Below are 8,802 nucleotides of genomic sequence, written 5' to 3'. Positions count from 1 at the left end.
AACCAGATTTAAAGCTATCATGAGATATCAGAACAAGTCTAAAATTAAACAGGATGCTAATAGAACTATTAAGATGTTTATGAAGCCCCGGATTAAGAAAATAATAATTTTTTTCCTATATTTTTATACAGAGGACTCAAGCCAGCTTAAAATCAATAAAATAATACAACTAAGGTGAAAATTAGGACAGAAGAAAATAATAATACAAATATAAATCCCAGAAGAGACAACATAGGTGCTATGATCACATTTTTGGTTCTGAATTTCCTGACAGCCCAAGAAAGAAGGATAAAGAGTTCCTCAAGGCAACTTTTCTTAACTAACTTCTAAAAGATGTGGTCTTGTAGAATTTTATATAGAGGACACAGACAGATGTAATAGAAAATATTTTCAACATTATTGATACATTTGCATTTACAGCAAATGCTGTAACATTTTTATGGTTATTTCTTTTAATGACCACTAATAAAGGCCAAGGGCCTAGTCCCAGAATGTAGTGTAGGGAATGTGATTCTAGAAAGAGTATAATGGAGTCTCAGTAAGTCATGATCTCCTTGTGAGACTCAGGTTGAGAATTAAGTTCACAGTGCCTTAATAGATTAAATATTCTCATTCTCCTTATTTTGTGCTTTAGAAACAAGTAATCCAGTGGCGGAGTTAGTTTTCTAGTATGAATTTAAGAGGCAAAGAAATGATCCAAAATGTATGCAAGTTCACCCACCTTTGCGCAGAGTAGACCCAGAGGCATCACTATTGCATTGTACAAATCCAGAGCTCCTTACATAGAAGATAGTGTGATTAGAGCTCCCTGCCATTGTGTAATTTATGGCAGTGCCCAAGGATACAGGGAACAGAAGTCCGGATTTTACTCGTGAAGCTGCTTTGCATAATCTCTAAATCTGAGGCAACAAGAAAACACGGAATGAGTATTTCTCACTAGATAAATTTCATAGCTGGTGATAGTAGTCGCCAGCCAAAGTCTAGAAAGAGTTTAATAATGATTCCAAAGTGATCTGATTATGGGAAACATGACCTTCTTCCACCTTGTGGCACTGTCACTTCACAGTGACAAATAAAAAAGTGTCATCCCACCTACCCAACCGGATTGAGAAAAAGAAAGTAATCGAGAAGAAGATGATGGTTCCATAAGAAGGAAGCCTGACTTCTATATCCTTCAGTAAGGTAGACCTTGTAGCCTGAATGATCCTCCTGATGCAAACACATGGAAGGTTAATTAAAAATCATTGAAAATATTTTTAAGTATATCATTTAGCTGACACAAGATAAGGAATCCAATGAAGCCAAATATTAAATAAAAACGGGATCTTGGAAAGTCAGTTAGGTTTTTGAGGGTTTCTGCTGAATCCCAGAGATTTTGCACCTTAATGGCTATACAAGGCTCAGAGTAGCTGAAAAAAATAAAACATAAAATTTACCCAAGTTAGATAATCTAATAGACATCTCTTGGATAAGCTGAATCCTTGGTGATAGTTAGGGCTATTCTTTAACAAATATTCACCACCCCATTGACATCAGGCTTGGCCAAGTGACTTACTTTGGTCAACAGGATGTTAGAGGATAAGAAGAAAGCAAAGGTTTGACTGCTTCTTGAATAGTGTGACGAGCTCTCCTTTACTTCTACCACGGCCTTGAGAAGAATAAGTTTTGGGCCCTGTTGGTAGCATGGGATAAGAGACTTGCAGCTGGGAGCCAGCCCAGCCATATACAGCCTTGATTACCCATTTCACATCTACAGATGGAGAAGAGAAAATGATAAGTGTCATTCCTAACCACTGAGTTTTGGGTGACTTGTTATGTATTATAGCATTATTGTGTTAATTGATTGATATCCATCCCATGGGCTACATACTCTGTGTAGAGGGGAACGAGAAACTCTCCACTGAGAAGGGGACTATAAAAAAAAATATCAGCTTCAAATCTTAAACTGGAGGGAGGGAAAATTAATTTCCCTCTGAGTATTTGTAACTACAAGTCAACCTCACACAATTTGGTAGTGTGAAATTTTTATTGCCTGAATTATTTGCCTTACTTTTCCTAGGTTCTCTTTTAGCTCTTCTAATACCTTTTCAACTAATTCCATCAGTAGAATCAATCGATGGGGGTTTTATTTTCTTGACTGGACCCTGACTAATACAGTCCCAAGGAAAGTAATCTATAGCCTATACCAAAGATATAAAAGAGAGGAAACTATAAAAGAGGAATTGATAATAATGAAGATAAAGTGAAAATCCCTAACATATTTAATCAACATTCTAGAAGCATATAATAGACTAGATGATGGCAATACAGTATGTAAAGAGAAAACAGCTGGGCATTTTTCAGAATTATTGAATTCTATCAATTCTCAAACTCAGGAAGTCCAATGAATCCCAAGCAGAATAAATAACACTTTCTAAAAATCCACACCTAGGCACATCCTAGAGAAGCTGAAAATCACAAAACAATTTTAAAAGCAATCAGAGAGAAAATACAATACCCCTATAAAGGAGCTGCAATTAGCATGATAACAGACTGATCAATAGGAATAGTGGAAGCTAGAAGACAGTGCAATAACATCACAATAGGCCAAGAGAAAAATAACTACTGGCATAAAATTCTGTATACACAGCAGAATAATCTTTTCAGAATGAGAGTGAAATAAAGCCATTTTCAGACAAAAAGAAAGAAACTGAGTTTGAACACCACCAACAAACCCTCTTGTCCTTTAGATGGAAGGAACATGCTAAAAGGTGAAAGATGAAAGAGAAACAAAAGATGAGTAAAAAAAAGATAACTACATAGATAAATATTAAGCAAGAATTGACTGAGGGGTGCTTCTCCTCAAGTATTTAAAAATGTATCTGGCAATCCTAAAGCAAAGTCTCAGTACCCTTGAAGCCTAGGCAATTTAAAGTAGCTGCACAGTAGAGCACCTTAAGAGATGAAAGACCTTAAGAGACGAAAGTGTAAAATAAGTGTTGTTACCACTAATACAGTTAGTATGAGTAGTATTAAAATTTATGCATTTCTGCAATGTCAAAGCAGAAATTGCACCTTTTTAATGCAATGTCAAAGCAAAAAAAAAAAAAAATTAAACAGGTGAAGACAACTTCATTCAAGGCTATTGCATGAAACTAAAAACACTGCAGGCTTTTATCAAAAAATGCTCCAGGTTTTTGGATGGCTTGAGCCCATGAGGCAGAGGTTGCAGTGAGCCAAAATCTCACCATTACACTCAATCCTGGGCAACAGAGCAAGACTCTGCGAAAAAACAAAAACAAAACAAAACAAAAAAACCCTCCAGGTCTTTAACTGCTGAATCACTGAGGTGGTGGAATGAGATGGATGACGGGGAGATAATAGGTCATCTGCATTTGCTAACTGGCTTTACCCAGTGGAAAAGTAGACTTTTTCATATCTCTGTAACAAGAGGTAGTTTTACAATTTGGAGCAAGGTGCTCACTGAAGTTAGGCTCCTACTCTCTCACAAAGACCAGGAGACAGGGGTGTGACCTTCCTTGATTACCTTTCAAAGGGCCCATAGACCTTGGAAAGAATATTCTACTAATGTTAATAGTCTTAACACTAGTAAGAGACTTAAAAATTTTACAATTCAAAGGGGTAGAGAAAGGATTTGCAAAAGTGCAAGTTAAAAGTACACGCTCTAAGAAAAGCGTAGTCAGGGCCTGGAATCAGAAAGAAGTCTATCTAAAGTTTACTCAGCTGAAGGAACATTTAGGCTACATTGGTCAGCTGGTGTTATGGACTGAATTGTGTGTTTCTCCACAATGACACCCACCAAGCTCATATGTTGAAGCTGTAACCCCCAGTGAGACTACTCGGAGATGGAGCCTGTAAGGAAGTATTTAAGGTTAAATGAGGTCGTAAGAGTGAAACTCAGCCGGTGCGGTGGCTCACGCCTGTAATCCCAGGACTTTGGGAGGCCGAGGCAGGCGGATCAGGAGGTCAGGAGATCAAGAACATCTTGGCGAACAGGGTGAAACCCCGTCTCTAATAAAACTACAAAAAAGTTAGCTGGGCGTGGTGGCGGGCGCCTGTAGTCCCAGCTACTCGGGAGGCTGAGGCAGGAGAAAGGCGTGAACCCACGAGGCAGAGCTTGCAGTGAGCCGAGATCGTGCCATTGCATTCCAGCCTGGGCGACAGAGCGAGACTCCGTCTAAAAAAAAAAAAAGGTGGAATTCTAATCCAATAGGATTGATGTCCCTACAAGAGGAAGAGATGGACATCAGAGTTCGCTCTCTCTCCCTGCAAGCATAAAGACAAGGTCAAGGTCATGTCAGCACGCAATGAGAAAGCAGCATCTACAAGCCAGGAAGGAAGGACTCACCAGACACCGATCCTGCTAGCACCTTGACCTTGGACATCTAACCTCCAGAACTGTGAGAAAAACATGTTTCTGTTGTTTAAGTCACCCAACCAGTGGTATTTTCTTATGACAACCCAAGAAGACTCATACAGCAGATGTGAATGAATACATGAATATTGCCTCCCATTATTAGGAACCCATCTTAAGACAATTCTACTGAAGTCTAAGTAAAATATCAGAATTAGGCTGGCAAATTTGGCATCCATCTGGTACATTGATGTAATTCAGGTGATTCCATTAGTATAGTTTATAGCAACAAATTAATTAAGAAATGGTGCTAGTGCTCTGTAATTTAATACTGCAAATTAAATGTGGCAAATCTGGAGAGGTCATTAGTAAAAACACAGGAGTATAAATCAAAGGCTCAGAAAGTCATGATTAAGCTCAGTAATTAGAGAAATGTAATAAGTTCTGTGACTACCAGAACAACAACAAAAAATATACTCTCTCGTTTATAAAAAAGAACTCTAAAGGAAGTAATTGTTCAGAGATACTTTTGATCTGATGGAATGCAGTTTTTAAATCCACCCTTGTTGCAGTTCTTCTTGGCTTTAAGTCTTGGCATGCTTCACTTATGCTGCCACATAATATGCTCCATTATCATCTGCTTCCACGTATTCAGCATCTCTTCTTAAATTTTTACTATGAATTCAAACTGCTGAACTTATGACTGATGATGTTTCTGATATTCTAGGTTAAATTACCAAATGAAAACACTGATAATTTGTAATTGCCTTCTAATTATTTCTCATACTCTACTGAGCCAGCCAACAGCCTTCAAAATCCCTAGATGTGAACTTGACATATGATTATTATTTTATTAACTCATTAAAGTGCTACATATTGGCCAGGTGCTATCTTCAGTTGCTAGAGCAGGGGTGATGAATTTGACATACTCCCAGTCTTCTATGAGCTTATCATTTAGCAGGAGACTCACAGGTGAACTGAAAAGTATAAAGAGAGGGGGTAGCCAATTCAACCTGGGTGGGAAGATGTGTCCTAGATAAGAGGATGCACCCGCTGGACATTAAATGATGAAAAGATGTTTACCAGGGATAAGACACATAAGAACAATCCAGACAGAATCAGGAAGAACAAGAGCCCAAGGATAAGAAAAATAAAAAATTATTTAGAAAATGTTTACCTAACTTGAACAACTGAGACACGTAATATATTAGTTTGTAAAGTTTATTAAGTGAGACTTTTTTGTTTATGTCTCCCCAAGTCCCTGTAAGACACGTTTTCATGTCTGCCTGAATATATCAACATTAGGCAAATAGTTCCAAAAATGATTTTATGAAGAATATTTATCAAGAATACTTGTTTTATCTTTCAATTTATTTGTTTTTATTGTGTTTTGATCAAGAATATTTGTTTTACCTTTCAATGTATCTGTGTATCAGGATCTAGAGAAACCATTTAAAATAATATAAGAAAGAAAATTTATGTATCTGTAATTTGGGCATTTTGATCCCAGAGCTATTTATAACACTGTAAAGTTTCTGGTTTTTTTAAGGCAAAGTTAAATTGCCCACCAGGAAAGTTATACCAATTTTAATTTCCACCAGAAAAATATTCTTGTATTTATTTTTAAAAATACACCAAAAAAAAAAACCCCTGTAAATTGGATAAGCTACAGTGTCATTTCATTATGTTAATTGGAATTTCTCTGATCATTGGTAAAACTGAACTTTTTAACCTGAGCTCATTGATCTTTTATATTTTTTCTTTTTTTCAAATACTCTTATCTTTTGCCTTTCTTTTTAGTTTTCTTAATGATTTATAAGAGCTATTTATGAGTTCATTACCTTTTAATCTTTATATTTTATCTACTCTGGTAATTTTTCCTTGTTTTATATTTTTAATTTTATTTACAATGTTTTTAGAAAAATTTTTCATTTTTACTTGTCAAATCTACCAATTTATCTTTATAGTGTCTTTTTTTAGTGCCATACCCTTCTCATATGGATAGAACTATATTTTCTTCTAGTTCTTTGATTTCATTTTTGCATTTAAATATTTAATTTATTTTGGCCTACCATGTAAGATAGAAAGTCAATCAAGTTATTACTCAATGATTAGAGTATTATTCCTGAATAGTCTCACTTTTATTATATATGCCTTTTCCCTAAGATCTTTAATTCATTGTCACTGATTTAACTTTCTATTCTTGTACTTTATTACATAATTACTTCAACCATTATAACTTAATAATATATATTCACATCTGATGGTTCAAATGATAACACGTATTTTCATGTTAGACTTTTAATTTAACGTGTTATACATTAGCTTGCAAGTAGAGTTTAAAAAATGTTTTGTACAATTGTAATACTCACTTTCCATTTGCATCAGCTCATTACTGCCCAAATATCTGTGAGAGTGAACAAACAAGGCAGATACCAAAAAATGCAAATAACAAAACATCTGTTTCCTTTAGCTACTTGGATGTTTCAAAGGCAAGTAGCATAGAAGTCTGAATTATGTCAATTAAATTGTGCTTTCATATTCTTTGCAGTTATAGCAGCTGATACACATACAAGGTGGTAGAAGTGGAAATAACTGAAGTGATAGATATACTAAAAGCATTAGAATATGAATTTTTAATGAAATTTTGCTCTTCCTACCCAATATTGTTATTATTTAAGCAATTGATAAAGCAAAAAGAAGTAGAAAGAGGATGCTACCATTAAAATGTAAGCAAATATTTCAGTCACTAGCTGTTTACCATCAGAGCTCTTTTTCAAGCATACCAAATCAACTCCATTAATTATTTGGATTCAGAGTCTATTAATACATTAGCAACAAGCCAAAACAATTAAAGTTACTTGATCATTTCTAATAAAATTGATTTGCAAAGCAGTCATGGAAGGTTCCATTTAACTGGTAAAAATGATATTACACGTAAGAGATGCTTGCCAAGATGAGCTTCAATTAAGTACATTCAATTACTCAATTTGATGATAATTCCAGTATTGTAAGCAATTAATAAATGCCATACTTTGGACATCCAAAATGGTACCCTGTTATGCTTCAGCCTCTTAAAGACGTCACTGAATTTGCTAGTCCTGCACTGTAATATCATGCAAATATTTGGATAACAAACAAATGAACTAATTATGCAGCTCTAACGTCATCTTAGAACATTTTTCATCTCAATTATAGTTGCTACATAGGTAACCTTTATTTTAGATGTATTAGGCTTTCTAAGTAACTCGTGAGATATACATTAAGATATGTATTTGTGTATCAAAATATATTTAATTTCTTTTTTTATCTTAGCGACATGGGAGGTAGTGAGTCTCAAGATTATTTGTTCAGGTATTTTCCAGAGAGCTTACTAGAGTAAGACAGCCAGGAGAATCATTTATGGACGAGTGCTCCATCACCCAAGATTTCAAAGCCCCTTACGTAAAACAACCAGAGGACAAGATATTTCGCCCTAGGAGGAGAATATAATGCATCTTTTTCTCTTCCTTCCTTCTGCCCTTCCTTCTTTCCTTCCTTCCTTCCTTTTTCTTTCCCTTTCTTTTCTTCCTTCCTTCCTTCCTTCCTTCGTACTTCCTTCCTTCCTTCCTTTTCTTTCTTTCTCTTCCTTTTTTTATTTGTTAAGGGATTCATCTCATTTTCAGAGGGGTAAATATTTCCTTTATTAAGGTTTTATCTAGCAGTAACCAGTAATAAAAGAGGAAAGGGGGATAGTCTTTACCTCATGTAACTGTGTCTTTCTTAGTTCTTTGGCTTTATTAAAGAATATTGTCCTCACAGCACAGTAGACTTCCAAACTTTTAATATAATATCTTAATATAATATTTTATTTTAGAAATGGGGCTTACTTTCTAAAATGGAAAACATATAAGTTTTAAAAATGTAATAGTTCAATTCCTATCCCATGTGCTCCACTTACCTGAATTGTGTATTTAAACAGAAATAATTCCCTAAGAGGTGCATAGCCATTTTGGAAATGGAAAAAAAAAAAAAAGGCAGATTTTTAGGCAAATTTTTAATGGAAAAAATTAAAGTCATGTTAAAATCATGTTAAGTAACTGAATTTAAGAAAAAATAATCATGCAAAATAAGTTTATTTCTTAAAAGATAAAAGTCAACATTTCAGTTAGCACATAAAAAGGTTCAAAACATAAGCAGGTAAAAAGCTAACCCAAGTTTTCAATTTTCAGAAAGTGAACAAGAATGTAGCTATCAATATACCAGGGAAGGGATTTAGGAAAACCTTAGGGATCCAATTAGTTTAGTACCTCCAACTTGGTTTTCTCTATTGGGAAATCTATAAAAATGACAAGTGCCATGTTTCTGCAAACAAATGTACGTGTGTATATGTGTGTGTCTATATCAGTACATATAAGGCCAAATAAGACCATGTTCTTGTTGCTTGTGATAGTTTGAAATCTGACATG

The sequence above is a fragment of the Chlorocebus sabaeus genome, chromosome 21 (genome assembly GCF_047675955.1).
Source record: "Chlorocebus sabaeus isolate Y175 chromosome 21, mChlSab1.0.hap1, whole genome shotgun sequence".
NCBI classification, from domain to species: domain Eukaryota; kingdom Metazoa; phylum Chordata; class Mammalia; order Primates; family Cercopithecidae; genus Chlorocebus; species Chlorocebus sabaeus.
The sequence above is the reverse complement of the archived record's forward strand: the minus strand, read 5'-3'. Positions refer to the sequence as shown.